This window comes from Macaca fascicularis, chromosome X, assembly GCF_037993035.2.
Source record: "Macaca fascicularis isolate 582-1 chromosome X, T2T-MFA8v1.1".
In the NCBI taxonomy this organism is placed as follows: domain Eukaryota; kingdom Metazoa; phylum Chordata; class Mammalia; order Primates; family Cercopithecidae; genus Macaca; species Macaca fascicularis.
In genome coordinates this window covers 101,485,620-101,507,487 of record NC_088395.1, presented here as the reverse complement: position 1 = coordinate 101,507,487, position 21,868 = coordinate 101,485,620, and positions in this window count along the sequence as shown.

Below are 21,868 nucleotides of genomic sequence, written 5' to 3'. Positions count from 1 at the left end.
AGGCTGGAAGGCGGGATCAGGGTGCTGCACAGGTGGGTTCTCGTGTGGGCCCCTTCCTGGTTTGCACACACCTTCTCTCTGGCCCTGATACAGTGGGAGGGTGACGGATTTGCTGGGCTCCTTTCTGAGGCACAAACCCCATTCACGGGGCTCCAGCCTCGGGAACTCATCACCTCCCAAAGACCTCCTGACAGCATCACATTGAGGGTGAGGATTTCAACCTGTGTTTCGGGGGACAGGCAGGTGGTTCGTAATCATCACCCTCTTTGTGTATTTCTGACTCAACATTGAGTTATCATTCGGCTGTCCAGGGGACAGAGCCTGTGTGGACACTGAGCTAGGTCAGAGCTGCAAGCATGTACACATCGGGGGTAGGGGAGTTGCCAGGGCTGCGAGAATGAGGTTTCAGCATCAATCAGAGCTGCTTTCCTGGCAAATGTACTCATAAGCTATCCTGGCAACATTTGCTTTTCATGAAGAGTCGATCAGGCAGTGGGGGAGCAGGCGGTGTTGCCAGAAGCTTGGAACTGATGGGCGGCAGGGAAGGGGCAGAGGCCACGACCTTGGGGTGGTCAGCACTGCCAGGTGTCTGCCCTCCAGGCCTCACGCCTGTGACTGTGCAGAGACCGAGCTGACCGGGGCTTGCCAGCCAGTGTGGCTCTCATGCAGGTGATTATCGGGATATGCTTTCTATGTAATGTTCCCTCAACCCCATCCCCACCCCACCCGTTTCTGTGCCTAGCAGAAATCATGCTTCGTCTCCTTGATATGAAGCATTGAATTTCCTATGGAGGTGTAGGAATAGCACGATTTAGCTCACGTCAAAATACTTTGCAGTGAAGCTGCACGGAGGAGGATTCTAGGCTTCCATTTGACTTTTTAGACAATGCCTGAGTGTTACAGGACCCTCTTGCTTGTTAAAAAGCACCAGATGAGAAAGGCTACTGGTTAATAAGGGAGACGTTTTACATTAGCACAGAGGGTGGCTTGAGATAAATTCAGTGTAACGTAGGTGTTTGTAAGCCGTCAAAGGGACCATCTCTCTGCTGGCGACATGTTTTCTGGTATAGATTTTGTTCTGAAAAAGGATGACTGGCATTCGGTAGAATCATTCCAAAATTCACCTGGAAGGCGTCCACATGGTGCCTTGTTTTCTCCTGACATTCTGGGCACCACGAGGAATTACTCTTGTCTTCAGCACTAGCAGGAGACTTTTCCTGAACACCTGCTCCTCTTTGGCGTTGTGGGTGTGAAGGGGTCAGAGTGATCCTGTCTTCATGGAGCTTTCAGACACCATGGGGACAGTGTGGCACGATGTCGGGCTCAGGTGGGATGGAGGCTTTCCCCAGAAAACAGCTGCCGATTCCAGGGCGGCCCTCGACCCCTCCTCCCTCTGTTCCTCCAGGTCATGTCTGAATTAAGGCTGTTCTATCATAGCGGGGGTGTCATGTTAACTGGAAGTGTGCTTTTGTTCTGGGCAGTAAATAAATTAATGGTACATTTGCCAAGGACAGCAAGATTTGATTTGAGGAATCCAATGTGGAAAAGGAGAAGGGGCTTGGCTGGGTGGGGACTTGTGTGATGGGAGCAGAAAGGAGCAGCCATGCAGGCTGGTGGGATGGAGGGGCCGCGCCCGCATTTCTATGGGGTCCGTCGATGTTTGTGCCACTAGCCCTGAACCACTGTCTCCACTTCTAAAACCTGCATGGTGAGGAAGCCCCTGATGGGCCTGAGTTGTTACCTCTTGTGACCATCGCTGGGAAATGCCCTGGACACCTCTCCTGGCTGGTGATGGCCCCGGGCCTTGGACACTGGGTTTGCCCTGAGCTCTGCGAGGGGCTTGGGCTCCACGCGTACCGGGTACCTGCTCATCCCTTTGGACATGAGGTGTAGGCGCTTGGCTTGGAGGCCACCGCGATATGGGTGTGGTCAGGACTGGCTCATCCTTTGGGGAGAGAGCACCGGCCCGGGGGCCCCTCTGTGGTGCGTAGCCCTGCAGTGCCCTCACAGGATGCCCTGTCCTGTGGGGACTTCCTGCCATTCCCCTGGACCCTCAGGTGTGGGAGCCAAGTGTGGTGTGTGTGTCCGGGGCGGGGGTGCTGAGGACACCACGTGCCTGCTCGTGCGAAGACCTGAGACATTGCGTGGGCTCGTTTCCAGGGGGCTGTTGGTGTCTGGGGCCTGTACCCACTGGCAGGAAATACTGGGTGGCCCATGTTACCTTTTTTGTCTTTTTTTTGCCAAAAAGCCCTGATGCCAACATTGCTGTCCCGCTATGGAAACCGCCCATCTCAGGCTCACCGGCCCTCCTGTTTCTGGGCTGTTGCAATGTTGTGTTGGGATAACTGTGTTAACTTCATTTGAATTTTCTTCCTGTTCCTTTGGAATAAGTGATAGCTTGTGCTGCTTGTTCACCCCAGAGGCGAGGGTGTCCTTTAGGCCTGGCAGAGCACAGCGGTGCAGGGAGGTGCTGGGCCTCGGCCTCCCTTGTTGTCCGCAGCCCTCACTGCACGTTTGCTCTTCACTCCTCGTGCACACGGCCGGGGTCACGGGCTGCTCGCTCTGCTGTTTGAGATCCTCTGAAAAGGTGGTGTTTACACTGAAGGGAGATTGGGGGTGTGCAGCTGATTTTAAATAGGAGGAAATGACGGTAACAGAATGAGCAATGCCTAGCACTTAGTCTTAGGCTTGAGAAATTGTGTTTTAGAAGCAAGGTATCCCCAACTCCGGTTTTCTTCAAATTAAATCTTTTAAAGAGTCCATAAATACAAATAGTTAAAGCCTAAAACTATGCAACAGAGGGCCTAGAGCCCAAGCCACTGCCACCTCTGACTCCAAGACACCTCGGCAACTTGGTCCTCCTCCTCAGAGAACCCCCCCTTCTGCTCCTCCCTCCATGCTCCTCTTCCTCCCCCTCCCTTTCCCTGGACAGCCCTCTCCTTCCCCTCCCTTCCTCGGACAGCTTTCTTCCTCTTCTTCCCCCTGCCTGTCCTTGGGCAACCTCCTTGGAACTCTGGTTGAAAGTCACTAGTCTGTGGGGTTGCCCAGTTGATAGACGAGCATGCTGAGGCCCAGGCACAAGTGACTGACTCAGGCCCGCGCAGAGGCCGACCCAGAGGCCGTACCACCAGATTGTCCCTAATGCAAGAGAATCAATGATGCTGCTTCACTGATCTCCAGGGAAAGCAGGTCGATAACAGGTTATAAACATGGGAACATTTTGGAAAAGCCGTCGTCCACCTGTCAGCTCCATCTCTCCTGCCCGGAAGATGTGGGGAGAACCTGCCCTCAGCCCACCCTCATCCTGTAACAGGACAGAGGACAAGGGCAGAGACCCAAGTCCTGTCAATGCCCTCAGGAAACCCCCCATTTCCTCCTCATGGTGGAAGTGGAAACCATCCCGCTGGATGATCTTCCCGCGGAGACCCTGTACCCTGAAAGCGAGGAATCTGGTTTGAGCACACACACATTCTTGGTGCCATCACTTTCTGCAGCTGAACGCTGCATATGTGGCCCATTAATCTTGCTAGTCCGGTGTTACTGGGTCCTGGGAGTTTCTGTGGGCTGATGGCAACTGTTTACCATTGTGTTTAGAGAGAATAGAACTTTTTTGTGTCCAAATCAGATGATAACCATTGCCATGTGATTCCTTGGGTTGGTTGGGGCGGGGGATGCTCAAGCTTTTTCTGAGGGCTAAGTGCTTGTTTGAGACAGTCTTACTTTGTCACCCAGGCTGGAGTGCAGTGGTGCGATCTTGGCTCACTGCAACCTCTGCCTCCTGTGTTCAGGCAGTTCTCCCTGCCTCAGCCTCCCGAGTAGCTGGGATTATAGGTGTGTGCCACCACGCTTGGCTAATTACAGAAATTTCTAATATAGGCAGGGTTTTGCCATATTGGCCAGGCTGGTCTCGAACTCCTTACCTCAAGAGATCTGCCCACCTTGGTCTCCTAAAATGCTGGGATTACAGACTTAAGCCACTGCATCCGGCCCGATCCTGACATCTTTTAAAGCTGCCTTCATGTACCAAAAGCGAGTCTATGTTTGAAAATCAGGCTTGTTGAAGAGCCTAGGAAGAGAGGGATATACTTCAGCTAGGTAAATAACTATATGTTAAAAATATGGGCCAAAATCTACCCCAAATGTTAACTCTTTTGCTTGGCGTTTTATATCCATTTATGGTTATTTTTTCAGTATTAAGATTTTTAAAGATTCTTTTGATAATTATGGACAAATTACTATTAAAACTCAGTTGCATTTGTAACACTTTAAAGAATTAATTGATGACATTGTTTTTCAAGGAGGCATTTTGGATAGTTACATAATTGTTTACCTCTTTGCCAGAAATCTTTTTTTTTTTTTTTTCCCAGAACAGAAACCTGAAAAGAAACATTCCTTTACATTAAGTGCTATTTCACTGTGTGAAACAATCAAGTTCTGAATGTGAGAACAAGATCATCGTGTATTTTTGGGATAATTCTTGCTTAATAGTGATAATGCTAAGTGTTAAAATTATGGAACAGTTTGTTTCTTTGAAAATTACTATTTGCCTGCTCATCAGGTGGGAGCTGATGAGAACATGGTTGTAAAAATTAAATTGTATTTAGCTTGTATAAAAGAAGTTAAAAAAAAAAAAACTTTTTTGTTTTCTGCTACTACTGAAGTTGCTTAGCTGTGGAAATGAGGTTATTGCAGGCACCTAGAATTTGATCTCCTTCACTTCCATGATGGGAAGAAATTCTCCAACAAGCACAGGAATCTGACTTTCTGATATTGAGACTCCTAGGCGTCAAGCCCCATGGAAGGGGTGGTGATTACGTGAGCGTTGGCGTTGATGTGGCATCCTCCAAGCCGGACACAGGGAGCAGGGAAGGGCAGAAAGAACAGGCCCCTCAGGAACCATGAGAAAATAACGTGTTGGCAGCAGTGGTGAGGGTTGGTGTCAGGGGACAGGAAGAGGTGGCAAAGGGAGATGTGCCTCAAGGCAGTCCTGGAACCCGCAGTCCCTGCAGTGAGGTCTGGTCTGCAGGGGACATGGACGGCCACGCAGCAAGGCCCACAAACAGCCTGGACTTGGGTGCCTCAGAACTCTGGTGGACGTTGCAAACAGCCCCACAAGGTTGCAGTGCACATTCCTTGGACAGAAAGATGCTTGGAACTGTTCCTGGCATGAGGCCAGCGCCCTGTGAACAGTGGCTGCTGCTGTCGTGACTGAGTGCCGTCCAACTGGGGACATTTGCTCTACTCAGTTCACTGCCTTCAACAAGCTGGACACATTGAACGAGGACTCAGTGGATGATGTACTCTGTAAATACGCTTTCCCGGCTAGAGTGAGCAAACCCAGGTAGCAGGTGGTTCTTCACTGTTAGCCAGGTGTTTGTGGTGGGGCCAGCTGTGTGGCTGCCAGAGCGCATGTGACCAGGAAGTCTCTGTCCCCCCGAGGTGGCCAGCGTTCCTGTTACATGAGCCATAGGCAGAAGGTGGGCACTGCTGGGGAACTTGCTCATGTTCCTGTTTTCTGACGGGAAATTCAAGGTTTCTGAGCATCTTACGTCAAATTTGTACATTGCTGAGACTGTACACATTTCAACGCTTGTTTTTTTCTGCTTTTCAGATCTACACAACCTGGCATTTGGCCGTGGCTTCCAGGACAGGCTGGATGCAGAGTGAAGTCCTCTCCTCACTGTCAATGTTTGCAGATGTCTTCTTGTATAAACTTCACATTTCTTGAGACTTTCAATTAGGTTTTTACTTAACTAGACTTTTAAAATTGCCATGCACATAACTCTACCAGTTACAATTGTGAGCTAACATGGGTTTTTGGTTTTACTTTGATGAATGTTTAACATTTGCATGCTGGATGTAGGGGTGGAGGTCATTTATCTGCTTTTCATTTCCTTCTTGGTTATACTTAGTGACTTTCAGGTAAGGTGTGGAAGGTGTGGTACAGGGTGAATTGCAGGCCGCACTGTGGCACCGTGGAGGACAGGCGCGGGCTGCAGTGGTGTGCACAGTGGATGAGAGACAAGAGGAGACTTCTATCCTCGAGGGAAACACACAACAGTTTAAAAAACTGATCATCTAGCTTACATGAGGTCCAACAAATTCAGTTTGCAAAGTTGAACTTTCAAGTTAATTTAGTAATTTTTCCCCTAAGTCATTAATTTAGTAGCTTATGTTTAAATATATTTCTCTTGTCTAAAGCAAGTCATAAATTCTAAAATGAATGACTAAACATGTAATAATTGAGGCACACAGTACCGGAATGGAAAACTGCCAGTATGCTAAAATATTGGACACAGATGCTTTTAAAAAATATAATGTAGCATTCTTGCAATGCATGTGCTTCTAGCATGTAACTTGGTGAGTAGTTTTGAGCTATGTTTGTAGGAATGTGTATCTTGAATACTTGAGGCCACCACTGCAGATGTGTGCGTGAGATGTATAAATACTGAATGTTCTTCTCCCTTCCCTTAAATGAAAAACATTAGCTCCCTTTTATTTTTTATTTTTTTGAAGCGGACTCTTGCTCTTTTTGCCCAGGCTGGAGTGCAGTGGCACAATCTTGGTCCACTGCAATTTCTGCTTCCCGGATTGAAGTAATTCTCCTGTCTCAGCCTGCTGAGTAGCTGGGACTACAGGCACCCGCCACCACGCCTGGCTAATTTTTGTATTTTTATTAGTGATGGGGTTTTGCCATATTGGCCAGGCTGCTCTCAAACTCCTGACTTCAGGATCTGCCCACCCCGACCTCCCAAAGTGCTGGGATTACAGGCATGAGCCACTGTGCCCAGCCAGCTCCCTCCTGTAATGATTTATACAGTTGTTTTTGCTTTTTATTTTTTTGAGACGTGGTCTCACTCTGTTGCCCAAGCTGGAGTGCAGTGACGCAAATCTAGGCTGACTGCAGCCTTCACCTCCTGGGCTCAGGTGATCCATCTCAGCTTCCTGAGTAGCTGGGAATAGACACATGTCACCACGCCCAGCTAATTTTTTTTTTTTTTTTTTTTGTATTTTTAGTAGAGGCAGGGTTTTGCCATGTTTTCCAGGCTGGTCTCGAGCTCCTGGGCTCAAGCGATCTGCCTGCCTCGGCCTCCCAAACTGCTGGGATTACAGGCGTGAGCACCATATCTGGCCCCCTTTTTTTTTTTTTCCTTTCCAGGATTAGAAGTCGACTTTCAGAAAACCCCTCAACCTTGCAAACTTAATTTTCTATAATAATATGCCTCTAGGATAAAAACAAGACCGAAACAAAGAAGTATGTGTGGACTGCAGTTAAAAATTTTCAACACAACATAGCTTAGGAGAGTTGACATTTACAAAGAGCAGGAGGCCCGTTCAGTGCCTTCTAGGCATTGGGAATGGTGGTCTGTGGGCGACCCTAACGTGTGCGGCATCCTGAGACGTGATTGTGGTGCTCACGCTTTTCCCGAGGGCCCACTGGGAGTACCAGAGGCTCTTCTGCAGTGGGCCAGTCAGGCAGCAGCTGCTGGAGAAGGAACAGACAGTAAAAGAAAGATGTACACGGTGTTATTGTGGCAGAGAGGTTAAAACCAGACTCACTCTTACAGTTTTAAAAAACTAATAATGAAGTCATTAAATATGTATTGCATTTCAGGATTTTAAAGCAATTGTGGGTTTGTCTCTCTCTCTAGCTCCCGTTCAGGTGCTCCCTGTGAAGACAGTTCAGAGATGCCACCTTCCTTGTTGAGGTGACAGGGGCTGGAGAGGTGTGAATCCCATGGTGGGGGGGGGGGTGACTGACCTGGGGGAAGGCTGAGTCAGTGTGGGGATCCACTCCCACTCCACATTCCTGTAGGGAATCCACAGTTCTAAGTCTTTATAATATGGGTAAAATGAAGCTGGAAGAGGTGTTATTTTTTCAGAAGTAATTGCCATGCTCTTTTTTCCTCATACTTCTCCGTGTTTAAGCAGCATTGAAGGATAAGGCACTACTAGCATGTTGGCTTGGAAACAATCATGTTATTTTACGTTGAATCTGATATTAAGGTTGCCTGGTAACGGAAGTTTTCCTTTAACAACACGGAACTCTGTTGAATCTGTTGCCCCATTCGCTGAGGCGTCTGAAGTCAGTGGGGTGGCAGCTGAAGAGGCCGCTTCCCCTTGGAGGAAGCCGCTGGATGGGCAGGAGGCAACCCCCTTGATTGAGGAAGAGGGGTGCAGTTTGCAGGGACCCCACGTGGCACCTGCAGCTCTCTCCTGTCCCCTGGGGGCTGGCCAAGCGGCCTCGCCACAGTGTGCTCAGTGTGAATGTTCACAGCGCAGGCCAAGGCTTTTGCTCCAGAAACACTGACTTCAGAAACGGCCAGCCGTGTGTTGAGCATGGCCAGAAAGACGTACATGTGCAGCTGCTCGGGAGCTGGGGCAGGGACTAGAAAGCCACTGAGGATCCCTCTGTGGACTCCTGAAGGGAGAGGGACCGAGATGTGAACATGGCAGCTGTTTTCTCCAGAGCCCTGCTTACTGACAGCCAAACAGGGTGAATCCTGAGAAGGTTTGGATTTGGGTCTGAACTGGGCTCATCCGGCCATAGAACAGGAGCTGGTGGCGAACTCGGGAAATGAGGGCGTGAGGTGACTTGACGTGGATGACTCCCGGTCCCTCCAGCCACTGTCCTGTAAGCCATCGGAGGCTGAGGACGTGTGAGAGTGAGCGTCTCTTCCCTGTCCGGCCACACCCTCTGTGACCCGTGACGCCTGGCCCAGGGCAGCATTTATGTTTGGGGTCTGTGGATGGCTCCAGTTGTTCAATTTTGTGATTTTCATGGGGCGAATGTGCCCCAGGGGATGTTTGCATCATCCAGGGAGGTTTCTGATTAGAACTGGGAGAAGGGATGCTCCCAGCACCTGGGGCTGGAGACAAGGGACACTGCGGAAAGTTCCTCCAAGTACAGGGCGGGCTCCACAGTAGGCGTCTGGCTCAGGAACTGGCTGTGTTGCGCTTCAGAAGCCCTGGGTGGATCTGATGTGGTGAAGTCGTCATCTTTGGACACGTGCATCCTCATCCTCACTTGTGATTTCCTTCTTGCCAGCATTGATGCTTAGCTGATGCCACAGCCCCCTTCAGAATCTATGCGGTGCTGGCGAGTGGGTCTTCCCGGCAGAACAGAATGAATGAAATACCTCAGAGCAGGTGTTACACATTCTCTGGATGATATGGCTGCTGAGAGTTTCGGTTGGACTCCTTTCATTCCTTAGCTCTGGCTGGTGCATTACTCTGTCCTGTAAGCTTGATCAGGTCACATCAGAAACACAGTAGGTGGGTGCCACGCTGCTGTCAGGTGTCGCAAAGGTGGTGGTGACCACAGCCTTGTAAGTAATTCCTTGTCATAGTGGCCCCACCACAGGCCCAGGGGCCCAGCTGTGTTTGGTCTTGAGAGTTTTAGGCTTTTCTAGACAGGGTCTCCCCCGTCTTGAAGCTTCCCTCCCCTTTTTTGGGGACTGAAGGAAGGAAAAAGAGAAGCGATAGGGAAGAGGGGAGAGAGGATTGGCAGCAATGTGGCCATTCCCACAGATTTCAATGTGGAGTTAAGGAGCCAAGACCCCCCCCCCATACCCTCTTGTGTGCCTCAGGCCCCTCATGGCCCCAGGTCACCCACACCCTCTGGCTTCCAGCGAGAGCTTCTTGGAGAAGCAGGCAGTTCCCTGCAGCCAGTCTTGGTCCAGCCAGTCTTGGTCAGTCCTGAGCTAAGGTATTCCACAGTAAAAGAGTGACATCACCTGTCTGAAAAGCATAAGGAGAGCCCCATGTGGTGGTATTGATGGGTCCACATCCTGGGCACCAGGCCAGCAAGTATCCCCAGATGAGTGTTTCTGGCTGGGAAGGAGGCTGGCATTTGGATTGAAGTCCTGCAAAGACTGCCACGGCCAGAGCCTGTACAGAGCAGCCCAAGAGCTGGGCATGTGCTGGGCCTGGGTGGACGTGGAGGCCGTGCCATGGGGTGTGGGGGCCCCTGATCACAGCTCACCTTGTGGTCACCCAGCACTGACCCACCCACCTTACCCTCCTACCCACCACGCTGTGAACTCACCTGCCATGGATCTCCACTCACTGTCCGAAGCCCTCGGCCCACACGGGCTCCCGGCCTTGGGATGCTTTGGGTTGCACCAGGGCTGCAGAGCCTGGGTCGCTCACTGTCCGACTCTCCTGGGGAGATGTGGGCCCCGCCCTGTGTCCCAACAGTAGCATTTCTGCAGCAGATGTGGGGATATTCACAGTAAGAGGGACACGTCCAAGTCTATAAATAGTTGGTTTTGCCACCAAGTGGATGGCAAAAACCCCTTGCCGTGCGGGGCCACTTGGAGGTGGGAACAGTGGGCGTGTGGACCTGTCCTGCTGTTACCTTGGTTAACACCCTGAGGTGGAGTCTGAAAAACTCTGGTGCACGTGGGCTCAAGAAACGCTCCCCTTTCTGACACCAGAGCCCATTTCCCAGTGGAACCCCTGAGCAGCAACTCAGGTTCTTGCTCGCCTGTGTGGCTTTGTGTGCGGCTTCCCGAGGGCAGAGATGGCAGCCTCCCGCCAGAGAGCAGAGATGCGGCCCGGGGCTGAGTGTGGCCCACCGGTAATCCAGCTGCCTGCCTCCTTCCCTGCCTGCGCGTGGAGGCCGCCTCTGCACGATGACGGCGGTCACTTGGTGTGGTCCTTAAAGCTGTGGGCCCCATCCCACTCATCTTTGCCTGCCTGCAGAAAGCTACAGGACTGGCTTTGCCTTTAAACGTCCTGACCGCCCTGGCCTCCCTTACCCACAATGAGATGCCCAGAGCTGAGCTGTCCCGATCGTGACTAACTCACCACTGCCTGAAACCTGCTCTGCTGCTTGCCTCACACCTACCCTGCTGTGCTGCCTGCAGGCCTCCCCTTTCATGAGGACCTGGGCTGTGCCCAGGCAGCCCCCTGTGTCGCTGAGGCCTGTCCTGCTCCCGCCCGGCCTCCAGAGCTCCCCTGGGCCCCTTGACCCACATGAACAGGCTTCCCCTGGTGACTCAGGCCCCTCCTATCCCTTCCTCGACCTCAGTGCAGGCCCTGGGGCTGGCAGGTGAGCACCCAGCACCCCCGTTAACCGCTTGGCCCTGCAGCTTCAGGCTTACAAGAGCACATGCGACATGGCCGAGGCGCGAGGCCACCACCAGGAGCTTTGCATCCCCCTGTGTGTGGTGCCGGCCACGATTAGCAACAATGTCCCGGGCACAGAAATAAGCCTGGGCGCCGACACTGGCCTGAATGCTGTTGTCCAGGTAAGAGAACCCCGTTTCCTCCCATTGCTTTCATTTTAGCAACTTGTTTCTTCTGTGCTAAGAATGAGCCAGATTTATTATTACTCTTTCCCCCCCCCCCACCCTTTGCTAGCTTGGCTTTATGTCACACTGGCCAGAACAGGGTAAATTTTTTTAGCTTGTCTGCCTTAGGGAAAACCTGTCTTTATTGATTGAAAGTGAGATGATATATCCAGTCCTTGGCATGATGTTTCTATGCCACCTAGACTACGGGAACAGTGGGCACCTTTTCTCTGGAGCCTGCCTCTGCTGCCTGTGTTGAGTAGCGAGGCTACAGGGCCAGCTGTGAGAACCTGCAGGAAAGGGTTTGAGTGCCTGGTAGTATGAGCTCTGGGACAGAGCTGTGCCCACTGGGGGCCGCTGTCTGGAACAACAGCCTTCCTGGTGAGACGAGAGGTTCTTTAGAGAGCCGAAATCATGCCGTCCCAGGGCAGGCAGTTTCACCAACTTGTGCGTTGGGAGGAGTGGATTCTGCCGGTCATCGGCATGGTGCGGATACCCGCATGGTCGCCCCTCCGGTCCCTGATAAGCTGACCCACCTCTGTGGTCATGAGCTGGACATAAGGACCTGTGGGAGTTCCACATGCCTTTGCTGCAGAGAGGGTCCTCACTCAGCGGCAGATGGCACGGTGGCCACCTTGGCACATGGGGTCACATCAGTGGCTTGGCCACCTGGTACCTCCTGGAGAGCAGCCGCTGGCCTTTACCTTAGGCGTTCATGTCCAAACCAGCTCCAGAGGTTGCAGTGAAAACTCCCAGGCCTGTTGGAGACTCCTTAGTTCAGCTTGGCACAGAACCTCGGAAAACAGTAGTTCTGTTCCGGATTCTTCCTTCAGAACTGACTTCCAGTGCAGGGAAGGGAGTGGAGGGACTGAGGTCAGCTGCAGCCTCCTGTGCCTCCCACTTGAGCTGAGGGCCATCTCTCTCCTGGGCTTCTCCCTGTTGCGTTCCCTGGTGCTGTGCTGGCCTTGCAGAGGCTGGCCCTGGCTCGTTCCCTGGACTTCCTTGGGCCCCGCGCTTGACCCCTGTTCGTTGAATGCCATTAGGGTCCTGCCATCGCTGGCTTCATTCTCCTTTAGCACCTTGTAGATATCCACATGTACTTCCACCCTCACACCCCGCACACGGCGCAGCACTACCCCGGCCAGCGGCTGTGCTTTGCTGCAGGTCCCTTGCTGTAGCACGGATGGGACCCCAACTCCCTGCCCCGTCTGGCCACCGACTTCAGCAGAGGCTCGGCTGCCGTGAGGGATACCAGTCATGGGAAAACTGGCCTCCCTGCAGATTCACAGAGCAAGGTGGTTCTCAGAGAAGTCAGTGGCTTTTTTGTACCTTATCTTTCACCACCAATTTGTTAACACCCATGGAGCAAAGTGCTAGTGATGTTTGAACTGTAGCCTGGAGCTCTCACTCCCATGGGGGGCTCCTTGGGGAATTTCCTAGCAAGATCGTGTGTGTGCCCCTGCAGGGTGTTGTGTCTGCCGGGCACATCTCATTGTATGGCAAGAATGGCTAAGGTCATAGGCTCTGCCTGACGTGTGCCACTCACAGCTGCTGTCCAAGCAGGGTCACACTTGGGATCAGCCTTCATCTTGGCTGCTCCTTTGACTAATTGTCTGAGGCACGGCCGGAGTGACTTGCTATTTTTAGAAGCTAATTGAGGCTTCAGATGCCATCTAGGTAGTGAGGAGACAGTTCAGGAAAACTGTATCTAAGCTCCAACAAAGGTGGACTCTTCTGTCCCAGCTGTCACTTCGTTTCTTTGGTAGATTCTTTCCCCCAAAAAATAATTGGTTGATGTATTCAAAACTGAACATGGGCTCTAGTTAGAAGGCCACTTTGCATTGTGTAGAAGAGAGAAGCCCAGGAGAGAGATGGCCCTCAGCTCGAGTGGGAGGCACAGGAGGCTGCAGCCGACCTCACAGTCCCTCCACTCCCTTCCCTGCACTGGAAGTCAGTTCTGAAGAATCCGGAACAGAACTATTGTTTTCCGAGGTTCTGTGCCAAGCTGAACTAGGGAGTCTCCAACAGGCCTGGGAGTTTTCACCGCAAACTCCGGAGCTGGTTTGGACGTGAACATCTAAGGTAAAGGCCAGCGGCTGCTCTCCAGGAGGCACCAGACATCCAAGCCACTGACATGACCCCATGTGCCAAGGTGGCCACCGTGCCATCTGCAGCTGAGGACCCTCTCTGCAGCAAAGGCATGTGGAACTCCCACAGGTCCTCATGTCCAGCTCATGACCATAGAGGTGGATCAGCTTATCAGGGACCGGAGGGGCCACCATGTGGGTGTCAGAACCACACCCATGACCGGCAGAATCCACTCCCCCCAAAGCACATGTTGGTGAAACTGCCTGCCAAGGAGGGCATGATTTCGGCTCTCTAAAGAACCTCTCATCTCACCATGAAGGCCGTGGTTCCAGGCAGTGGCCCCCAGTGGGCACAGCTCTGTCCCAGAGCTTTTACGTGCCAGACATTTAAACCCCTTCCTGCAGGCTCCCACAGCCGGCCCTGCAGCCTTGCTAGTCAACACAGGCAGGAGAGGCAGGCTCCAGAGAAATGGTGCTAACGCTCCCCTAGTCTAGGTGGCATAGAAACAGGACCCCAAGGACTGGATATATTATCTCACTTTCAATCAATAGAGACAGGTTCTCACTAAGCCAGAGAAGCTAAAAAATTTACCCCGTTCTGGCCAGTGTGACCGACAAAGCCAAGCCAGCAAAGGGTGGGGGGGAAAGAGTAATAATAAATCTGGCTCATTCTTAGCACAGAAGAAACAAGTTGCTAAAATGAAAGCAATGGGAGGAAACGGGGTTCTCTTACCTGGACAACAGCATTCAGGCCAGTGTCGGCGCCCAGGCTTATTTCTGTGCCCGGGACATTGTTGCTAATCGTGGCCGGCACCACACACAGGGGGATGCAAAGCTCCTGGTGGTGGCCTCGCGCCTCGGCCATGTCGCACGTGCTCTTGTAAGCCTGAAGCTGCAGGGCCAAGCGGTTAACGGGGGTGCTGGGTGCTCACCTGCCAGCCCCAGGGCCTGCACTGAGGTCGAGGAAGGGATAGGAGGGGCCTGAGTCACCAGGGGAAGCCTGTTCATGTGGGTCAAGGGGCCCAGGGGAGCTCTGGAGGCCGGGCGGGAGCAGGACAGGCCTCAGCGACACAGGGGGCTGCCTGGGCACAGCCCAGGTCCTCATGAAAGGGGAGGCCTGCAGGCAGCACAGCAGGGTAGGTGTGAGGCAAGCAGCAGAGCAGGTTTCAGGCAGTGGTGAGTTAGTCACGATCGGGACAGCTCAGCTCTGGGCATCTCATTGTGGGTAAGGGAGGCCAGGGCGGTCAGGACGTTTAAAGGCAAAGCCAGTCCTGTAGCTTTCTGCAGGCAGGCAAAGATGAGTGGGATGGGGCCCACAGCTTTAAGGACCACACCAAGTGACCGCCGTCATCGTGCAGAGGCGGCCTCCACGCGCAGGCAGGGAAGGAGGCAGGCAGCTGGATTACCGGTGGGCCACACTCAGCCCCGGGCCGCATCTCTGCTCTCTGGCGGGAGGCTGCCATCTCTGCCCTCGGGAAGCCGCACACAAAGCCACACAGGCGAGCAAGAACCTGAGTTGCTGCTCAGGGGTTCCACTGGGAAATGGGCTCTGGTGTCAGAAAGGGGAGCGTTTCTTGAGCCCACGTGCACCAGAGTTTTTCAGACTCCACCTCAGGGTGTTAACCAAGGTAACAGCAGGACAGGTCCACACGCCCACTGTTCCCACCTCCAAGTGGCCCCGCACGGCAAGGGGTTTTTGCCATCCACTTGGTGGCAAAACCAACTATTTATAGACTTGGACGTGTCCCTCTTACTGTGAATATCCCCACATCTGCTGCAGAAATGCTACTGTTGGGACACAGGGCGGGGCCCACATCTCCCCAGGAGAGTCGGACAGTGAGCGACCCAGGCTCTGCAGCCCTGGTGCAACCCAAAGCATCCCAAGGCCGGGAGCCCGTGTGGGCCGAGGGCTTCGGACAGTGAGTGGAGATCCATGGCAGGTGAGTTCACAGCGTGGTGGGTAGGAGGGTAAGGTGGGTGGGTCAGTGCTGGGTGACCACAAGGTGAGCTGTGATCAGGGGCCCCCACACCCCATGGCACGGCCTCCACGTCCACCCAGGCCCAGCACATGCCCAGCTCTTGGGCTGCTCTGTACAGGCTCTGGCCGTGGCAGTCTTTGCAGGACTTCAATCCAAATGCCAGCCTCCTTCCCAGCCAGAAACACTCATCTGGGGATACTTGCTGGCCTGGTGCCCAGGATGTGGACCCATCAATACCACCACATGGGGCTCTCCTTATGCTTTTCAGACAGGTGATGTCACTCTTTTACTGTGGAATACCTTAGCTCAGGACTGACCAAGACTGGCTGGACCAAGACTGGCTGCAGGGAACTGCCTGCTTCTCCAAGAAGCTCTCGCTGGAAGCCAGAGGGTGTGGGTGACCTGGGGCCATGAGGGGCCTGAGGCACACAAGAGGGTATGGGGGGGGGGTCTTGGCTCCTTAACTCCACATTGAAATCTGTGGGAATGGCCACATTGCTGCCAATCCTCTCTCCCCTCTTCCCTATCGCTTCTCTTTTTCCTTCCTTCAGTCCCCAAAAAAGGGGAGGGAAGCTTCAAGACGGGGGAGACCCTGTCTAGAAAAGCCTAAAACTCTCAAGACCAAACACAGCTGGGCCCCTGGGCCTGTGGTGGGGCCACTATGACAAGGAATTACTTACAAGGCTGTGGTCACCACCACCTTTGCGACACCTGACAGCAGCGTGGCACCCACCTACTGTGTTTCTGATGTGACCTGATCAAGCTTACAGGACAGAGTAATGCACCAGCCAGAGCTAAGGAATGAAAGGAGTCCAACCGAAACTCTCAGCAGCCATATCATCCAGAGAATGTGTAACACCTGCTCTGAGGTATTTCATTCATTCTGTTCTGCCGGGAAGACCCACTCGCCAGCACCGCATAGATTCTGAAGGGGGCTGTGGCATCAGCTAAGCATCAATGCTGGCAAGAAGGAAATCACAAGTGAGGATGAGGATGCACGTGTCCAAAGATGACGACTTCACCACATCAGATCCACCCAGGGCTTCTGAAGCGCAACACAGCCAGTTCCTGAGCCAGACGCCTACTGTGGAGCCCGCCCTGTACTTGGAGGAACTTTCCGCAGTGTCCCTTGTCTCCAGCCCCAGGTGCTGGGAGCATCCCTTCTCCCAGTTCTAATCAGAAACCTCCCTGGATGATGCAAACATCCCCTGGGGCACATTCGCCCCATGAAAATCACAAAATTGAACAACTGGAGCCATCCACAGACCCCAAACATAAATGCTGCCCTGGGCCAGGCGTCACGGGTCACAGAGGGTGTGGCCGGACAGGGAAGAGACGCTCACTCTCACACGTCCTCAGCCTCCGATGGCTTACAGGACAGTGGCTGGAGGGACCGGGAGTCATCCACGTCAAGTCACCTCACGCCCTCATTTCCCGAGTTCGCCACCAGCTCCTGTTCTATGGCCGGATGAGCCCAGTTCAGACCCAAATCCAAACCTTCTCAGGATTCACCCTGTTTGGCTGTCAGTAAGCAGGGCTCTGGAGAAAACAGCTGCCATGTTCACATCTCGGTCCCTCTCCCTTCAGGAGTCCACAGAGGGATCCCCAGCAGCTTTCTCCTCCCTGCCCCGGCTCCGTAGCAGCTGCAGCATTCGCCAGGGTGACCTCGATCAGCTCAGCCGGCGTCACTCACCCATCACGAGACTAGAACCACAGCACTCCCAAGACAGCCTCATTCCTCGGAGCTCAGGATCAGAAGGGCAATGAGGAGACACACACACACTAAGGTGGCTGTGCCTGACCAAAGGGAGACCTCAACTAACTACACGCTCCAGTTCTCTATTGTAATCAGTTAAGGCCCAGGGCGGTGGCTCATCCCTGTAACCCCCGTGCTTTGAGAGGCCAAGACAGGGGGACTGCTTGAGCCCAGAAGTTTGAGACCAGCCAGGGCAACAACACAGGGAGGACCTCGTCTCTGTAGAAATACAAAAAATTAGCCGTGCACGGTGGCATGCACGTATAGTCCCAGCTACTCAGGAGGCTGAGGTGGGAGGATCGCCTAAGCCTGGGAGGTCGAGGTTGCAGTGAATCGTGATTGCACCACTGCACTCCAGCCTGGGAAACAGAATGAGGCCCTGTCTCAAAAAAAAAAAAAAAAAAAAAAAAAAAAAAAAAAAAAAAAAAAAAAAAAAAAACGAAATTGTTTAATCTAGACTTGAGAAACTCGAATGAATGAAAAACTGAATTTAAAACAATCGCATAATAAATCACAGTCCCTCCAAGGGAAGTCAAAGCGGTAGAACTGATCTCTGGGGTGTTTGGCTCAAGTATTTTGGTTTTCAAATTTTGACCCTACACATTTGTTACATATTTACAATCTGGAAAAAAAAAAGTTATTTATAGCGGAGGACCCTGGAATTAAAAAGAGATTTTCTTCATGCCTGAAAGTGTACATCACATACCACAAGAATCTATGCTTTGTGTGGAAACTTGAAAATAAAGTCACAGGGAGATCAACACCAGCTTTGTCCCACATCTTCAGATGCTCAGCTAACTGCAGTGACTGCTCTCAAATTCTACACCTATTCCCTCTGGGCAAGTTCCAATTAGGTAATGATTAAAAAAGAAGCTTCAATCCCTCCCATTGTACACCCAACTTTCACAGACCCAAAAATCCAGCTAAAGCTGGTGAAAGAGCAGTGAAAGCCATGCTGGAATCCCCTCTGTGAAACAGACACTCATGTTCACATTCCCAGCATGAAGGTCAGCCCAGAGCCGGGCTGGACCCACAGCAGCAAAACCATGACACCCGTCACCGGGATTATAGAAGCAACGTCTAGGTCAGAGATTAGTTACTGCCAAAAATAAGGTGAAAGTTGCCCCCAAAGCCAGTGAACATGGGAAAACCTGGGCAGGTTTCCTTCGCAAAGAAAGTGAAGAAAGTTTAAGACGCTCAGAAAAGCAAGAAACGAGTGCTAAGCGTTACTTACCATATGAGCTGTATGTTAAAATCTTTTTTTATTTACCAGTGCTAGAAATAAGTTTCATGCCAAGGATTTACAAAAAAAAAAAAAAAAAAAAAAAAACACTTTGAAAAATATTCGTGAGAACCATGTCACACAAGAAAAATTAAAACTTGAGAATTTCTGAAAAATTTTAGAAATCGAGTTTTAAAACAATGAAATGCTTCCAGCATTAGGTATGGTTCAGATTCCCACGTGAATCACCAAGTGTGACACACAAACGTGGGGATAGGCGTGTATTTCTCTTAGCCGGGAATGGCGGCATGTGCCTGTGGTCCCAGGTACTTGGGAGGCTGAGGTGGGAGGATCACCTGAGCCCAGGAGGCCGAGGCTGCAGTGAGCCGAGATCACACCACTGCACTCAAGCCTGGGTGACAGAGTAAGACAGACCTTGTCTGACAAAACAAAACAAAAACAGAATATACTTCTATGTTTTATTATTGTCTCTTGGCAAAAAACTAAACTAGCCCCAATATTGCCTTAGATGTAATTTAACATCCCCAGTTTACAAAGGGGAAAATGAGGTCAATAGCCAAGACCAAATAGATAACAAATGCAATGGTGCGTTCAGGACAATGACTACAATTATAAAATATTCAGTTCAATTTCTACCCTCAGCATCAAGGCAGGGGTTCATCATAATGGGTATTGGAGGTTCAAAGAAAGTTTAGGCTGAGCATTAAAAAAAAAAAAAAAAGGGGGGGGGATTTTAATGCTGGTGTGATCACAGGAGACTGCGGCCCAGCCATCCTCAGCGCTGCAGGTACTCACGGGGTCTTGGCCATACTACGTCCCCACCGGTGGCCACACAGAAGAGGTGGTCAAACTTTTTTAGGAGATCAAAAACGTTCAGAGTCTAAAAACCTACCTTTCTAGGGGGGAAAAAAGAACGAGAAACTCTCATTCAGGGTATTTGTAAAAGGCTGTTTCTAGCGCACTGGTAGATAAAAAGGGCCAGGGTCATCCGGTTAGCGTCAGTCAGCGCCCACCTGGCTGGGCACACAGGGACTTACCTCAGTGATAGTGTTCAGGGCTGTCTGCCCTGATGCTAAAATTGGAACCCAGCACATTGCTGGACACAGTAGCGGGAACCATGACCATGGGCACACAGAACTCCTTGTTCTTCTCCCGGGTGGCGGACAGCTCTAGGAGTCCCATCTAAATTGACCCAGTATCTACACGCTGGCTACTCAGAGGCCATGGTGTGGAACAGCCAGGACATCGCTTAGTCATACAGGGCACAAGCAACTCACTTGCCACTCCTGTCTATTTCATCAAACCCCATTTTCTCCTAAATATTGACCATAGCAAAGTCATTAGCCTTCGAGATGCATTTGAAACGTCAACTTGCTTTGTTCAAGAGGTTTAAGACACACTTAAGTCTTTCTTGCCATGCTCAACACACACGGCCGGCCATTTCTGAAACAAAAGCCTTGGCCTGCCCCGTGAACATTCACACTGAGCACAATGTGGCGAGGCCGCTTGGCCAACCAGCAGGGGGCAGAAGAGAGCCACAAGTGCCACGTGGGATCCCTGCAAACTGCGCATCTCTCCCTCAATCAACGGGGGTGCCTCCTGCCCATCCAGCGGCTTCCTCCAAAGCCTTCCTCCAAGGCCTCTTTAGCTGCCAGGGCACTGACTTCAGACTGCTCAGCCAATGGGGCAACAGATTCAACAGAGTTCCATGTTGTTGTTACCAGGCAACCTTAGTATCAGATTCAAGGTAAAAAAAAAAACCAACAAGATTGTTTCCAAACCAACATGCTAGTAGTGCCTTATCCTTCAATGCTGCTTAAACACGGAGAAGTATGAGGAAAAAAGAACATGGCAATTACTTCTGAAAAAATAACACCTCTTCCAGCTTCATTTTACCCATATCATAAAGACTTAGAACTGTGGATTCCCTACAGGAACGTGGAGTGGGGGTGGATCCCCACTGCTGACCCAGCCTCCCCCCAGGTCAGTCACCCCCCTCCACCACGGGGTTCACACCTCTCCAGCCCCTGTCACCTCAACAAGGAAAGGTGGTGTCTCTGAGCTGTCTTAACAGGGAGCACCCGAACGGGAGCTAGAGAGACAGACACACCCACAATTGCTTTAAAATCCTGAAATGCAATACATATTCAAGGACTTCATTATTAGTTTTTTAAAACTGTAAGAACAGAGTGAGCCTGGTTTTAACCTCTCTGCCACAGTAACACTGTGTACATCTGTCTTTTACTGTCTGTTCCTTCTCCAGCAGCTGCTGCCTGACTGGCCCACTGCAGAAGAGGAGCCTCTGGTACTCCCGGTGGGCCCTCGGGAAAAGCGTGGGCACCACGATCACGTCTCAGGATGCCACACACATTAGGGTCGCCCACAGACCGCCATTCCCAATGCCTAGAAGGCACTGAACGGGCCCTCCTGCTCTTTGTAAATGTCAACTCTCCTAAGCTATGTTGTGTTGAAAATTTTTAACTGCAGTCCACACATACTTCTTTGTTTCGGTCTTGTTTTTATCCTAGAGGCATATTATTATGGAAAATTAAGTTTGCAAGGTTGAGGGGTTTTCTGAAAGTCGACTTCCAATCCTGGAAGGAAAAAAAAAATGGGCCAGATGTGCTCACACCTGTAATCCCAGCAGTTTGGGAGGCCGAGGCGGGCAGATCGCTTGAGCCCAGAACTCGAGACCAGCCTGGAAAACATGGCAAAACCCTGCCTCTACTAAAAATACAAAAAAAAAAAAAAAAAAAAAAAAAAATTAGCTGGGCGTGGTGACATGTGTCTATTCCCAGCTACTCAGGAAGCTGAGATGGGAGGATCACCTGAGCCCAGGAGGTGAAGGCTGCAGTCAGCCTAGATTTGCATCACTGCACTCCAGCTTGGGTGACACAGTGAGACCCCATCTCAAAAAAACAAAAAGCAAAAACAACTATATAAATCATTGCAGAAGGGAGCTGGCTGGGCACAGTGGCTCATGCCTGTAATCCCAGCACTTTGGGAGGTCGGGGTGGGCAGAACACCTGAAGTCAGAAGTTTGAGAGCCAATATGGCAAAACCCCATCACTAATAAAAATACAAAAATTAGCCAGGCGTGGTGGCGGGTGCCTGTAGTCCCAGCTACTCAGCAGGCTGAGACAGGAGAATCACTTCAACCTTGGAAGCATAAGTTGCATTGGGCCGAGACTGTGCCACTGCACTCCAGCCTGGGCAACAAGAGCAAGAGTCCACTACAAAAAAAAAAAAAAAAAAAAAAGGAAGCTAATGTTTTTCATTTAAGGGAAGGGAGAAGAACATTCAGTATTTATACATCTCACGCACACATCTGCAGTGGTGGCCTCAAGTATTCAAGATACACATTCCTATAAACATAGCTCAAAACTACTTACCAAGTTACATGCTAAAAACTCATGCATTGTAAGAATGCTACATTATATTTTTTAAAAGCATCTGTGTCCAATATTTTAGCATACTGGCAGTTTTCCCTTCAGGTATTGTGTGCC